The sequence below is a fragment of the Octodon degus genome, unplaced genomic scaffold (assembly GCF_000260255.1).
Source record: "Octodon degus isolate 3935 unplaced genomic scaffold, OctDeg1.0 scaffold00109, whole genome shotgun sequence".
In the NCBI taxonomy this organism is placed as follows: Eukaryota; Metazoa; Chordata; class Mammalia; order Rodentia; family Octodontidae; genus Octodon; species Octodon degus.
In genome coordinates, this window is record NW_004524685.1 from 3462491 (window position 1) to 3466731 (window position 4241).

Here is a 4241-nt window from a genome sequence, read left to right on the forward strand (position 1 = left end):
GGGGCGATTTGTATTCATAACACACATCTCCGTGATCCTGAGAGAATAACAGTAAATAGCAACAAACAAAACAGCCTGACAGCCAAGTGTGGTGGTGCATGTGTGTAATCCCAGCCCTAGGGAGGCTGAGGTGGGAGGAACATTGGTTGTTCAAGGACAGCCTGGTCTACAAAGTGAGCTCAAGGACAGCCTGGACTACATACCAAGACTGACTCAAAAGGACAAAATCAAAAAGCAAAGAACAGCCTGACTTTGTGAAAACGAACAAGAGAGAAAGAAAAAAGCTGATTTCCTGATTTTTTTTTTTTCCTGTAGAAGAATCCTCACATTTGGTCAGGGAGACAGCTTAGGAGTCTAAGCAAGGACCTGGATCGATCCCCATATCGCATGTCCTTCTGGTCCCCATGCCATGAAGGCTATCGAAACCAGCTTTGGTGGCGCACACTTGTAATCCCAGTGCTGGGGAGGTGGAGACAGGAAGATCATTATGAGTCTGAATTGTGCAACGAGATCTGTATCAAATAAAGAGAGAAAGAAAGAAATCCTCACATTTAAAATATTTATTTATTTATTTACTTACTTATTTACTTACTTATTTCTTATATATTTGGTACAGGGTCTCACTATGCAGCTCGGACTTGCAGAGATCCTCCTGTTTTCAGCCTCCCCAGTGTTAGGATTACAGGCATTCGCCACCATGCCAGTCTTGGTGGCCGGCTCAGTGCACCGCGGGGTGGGGCTGGCCTGGCATATGGGGATCAAACCCTGAACCTGGTCCCTGTGCTTTCCTAAGCAGGCTCTTAGTCCACTGAGCTATCTCGCCAGCCCCACCCTCACATTTTTATTTTATACTTAGGTCTTGCAAATTCTGTAGCTAGCCACGTCTCTCCTTCATTTAGTTTAAATCTAACTCTTTACAGCATCTGATTTGTGGAATCCAAAGCATGTCCTAAACTGATGTTAGGGGGTGTCTGGGAAATGCAGTTTCTACATTTTCATCTAAGTAGTTCAAGAGAGAGGTTGGAATGGATTATTAGGTTGGACAACCCACTTTGTCTGCCATGAATGCTTACATTAAGACTGTAAAAGTAAGGTACCCTGAGTTGGTGAGATAGGCTAGATATAGTGAGTCACTGTCCTGTCGCCAGCACAGGACGTAGTACCTCTCACAAAGCGAGATCGCAATGTTTGTATAACTGAATTACAAGTTGCCCATTTTATATGTTCTACTTATTAACATATACATTTAATGATATATCCTCTCTTATCATAGTTCATATTAGCTGAAGATCTTTACAAGTGACAAATTCATTTATAAAATGTAATGACGTGGAGAAAAATGTATATGAATTCTGTTGGGTGAGTTTTCATATACTATCCATAGCTATTACAAACGTGGTATCATATGCCCAATATCCTAGTGAACTAAATTACTTGCTAGGAATAATGTTTATCCACCCACAGAAACTACCAAAAGGAAATTACGTTCTTTCTCATCTTCACCTTTCCATTTTTACAAATTGGAATTGATTTCAAAGAAAACAGGTCTGGCTGAGGGATATTAAGAGGGCAAATTGCAGAGTATTTTATGGAAAGATTAATTTAATTCAAAACTAATGTTCTTCACAGAATCAAATTTATACTTCTCATCATCTCCACACTGGAAATTATTTCCTCCAAAATATTTTAATTGAAAAGGCTTTTGGAGTAAGTATATGAATGATGAGGAGGAGGACAGCTGGATGATCCTATCAACCAAAGCAATTCAAGAAGAAAAGCTACACCTTTTAGATCTCACTGACTGTGCAAGAAGTCGTGTAAGATCGAGTGCTTGCTCCAAAAATTCTTTAACTTTAATGGGATAATCGTCTCCATCCGTAGAGCTCTGCTCAGGGACTGCATCGTGGAAATCTGCTTTGACAGGCTGACAGGTACTAAGTAGGTCCAGTTATGAGTTGCTCTGGGAATCAAGGAACCAATTGTGCCTTGTGTCTGGCTGTGGTGCCCTGAAGGCACAGTCTGGACCAGGAGCCAAGCAGGGAATAAAGGAATTCGAGATTCATTCAGGAAACAGGAAGTGGAGAATATTGACATTCATTACAGGTAATCCTGGCTTCCACATCAATTTAACTGTAGGATTTATCCTAATCCATCATACCTTTGCATTAATTGGCTATATTTACAAAGTGTAGCTATAATGCAACTATAAATTATAACAATAGTGTTTATGCACACCAGGAATACAGGGTAATCTTTCATGTCTCAAAATCTGTCATTGAATTATATCTGTAAAGTATCTACCATATAAAGTAATGCTCACAAATTCCAGAGGTTAAACTTTTGGGGGAACCTTGATAAACATTTGTTTTTGAGGTGAGGTGATATTATAAATTTAGTGAGATACATGGTACTTAGAATGTCGCAGTAAGGTAAAAGCTGAGATAAAAGTCATATGGGAAGTTTAAATCAGAATGTAATCATTATGTACTAATTTTAAATGCTGCAAAAAGAAAGTTAATGCTAAAAATAAAGTTTATAGCTTCAAACAAACTCCCTGACTTTCCATTGAAACTTCAAAAGTAGTAATTCAGTAACTGTGCTCAAGGTCAGATATGATAAATGATATGTTGACTGTAAAGTCATCTTTAAAAGACATAATATCATTCAAATTATAACCTATTGGTCCCCAGGGTGATGAATACTAAATAGTGTCAAGTCACTACAAATTGAAGCCTTACAGTTTCCACATAGCTGATCTAAATAAATAAATTTAAAAATTAATTTCTAAATTAATTTAAATAAATTTCTAAAATAAATAAATTTAAAAATTAATTTCTAAATTAATTTAAATAAATTTCTAAAATAAATAAATTTAAAAATTAATGTCAAACATATGACAATTTCTGCTTTTAAATATCCAGCCTAATTTACAAGTCTACAAAAATCTTAAGAGTAAAATTTGAGTTACAATTTATTGTGGCCATTTTTTGTATTTTATTGATACAAAATATACAAAAATGATTTCTAAATTATTTTGTGTTTCTGAATATTTCTGATCAGCTATGTGGAAACTGTAAGGCTTCAATTTGTAGTGACTTGACACTATTTAGTATTCATCACCCTGGGGACCAATAGGTTATAATTTGAATGATATTATGTCTTTTAAAGATGACTTTACAGTCAACATATCATTTATCATATCTGACCTTGAGCACAGTTACTGAATTACTACTTTTGAAGTTTCAATGGAAAGTCAGGGAGTTTGTTTGAAGCTATAAACTTTATTTTTAGCATTAACTTTCTTTTTGCAGCATTTAAAATTAGTACATAATGATTACATTCTGATTTAAACTTCCCATATGACTTTTATCTCAGCTTTTACCTTACTGCGACATTCTAAGTACCATGTATCTCACTAAAAGGTTTAAAACCAGGGTCCTTTCTCTGCTAAATACAATGTAGCCTTCAGAACTCATAAAATCTCTTGAACTTGAACTATTTTTTTGTGATTGTTTGAAATGTTAATTATTGACACATGTGACTATACTTTGTACTTGGAATTCTAGTTCTTTCTGTGGTGATATGCCAGAAGTATACCTAATACTTTTACTGAGCACAAACTATGCTGTTATCATGTGAGTGGGTTGGGCGAATAAAAAGCTATCCAAGACTTGGTCCCTTTCCGCTCTGGACTGTGAGTTCTGGCCTGGCATTGAGTCTTACTTAACCCTAATCTCTAGCATCTATTGTATTCTCTATTCATATAGTCAGCTCACAGATCACATTTCTTCATTGAATAGTCATTTATTTAATGAATACATTTTTGTTTATTAAGCAGTTCTTGAATTAAACAGTTTAGAGATTTACATCCTCATCCTCATTGTTTTGGCCTGTTCACAATATTTTCTTTCTTTCTTTTTTTCTTTCTTTTTGTTTCCTCTCTCTCTCTCTTTTTCCTTTCTTATTTTATTTTGAAGAGTAAAAACAGAAGCAAAAACAAATAGCAGAAACAAACAGAGTAACATACAACGATACATGTTACATTATTTGTTGAAACTGTACTTCCGATTTGATTTGAAACTGTCTCATTGCTGTTTATCAATAAAATTTTGAAAAAAACAAAACAATACATGTTTCAGTGTTTGTTATAGTACATATTTTTATCATCAAATCTGTTCCTCAGATTAACATGTAGTTATGAAGATTGGACAAATAATTGAAAATTAATGCTTGCTTTCAAT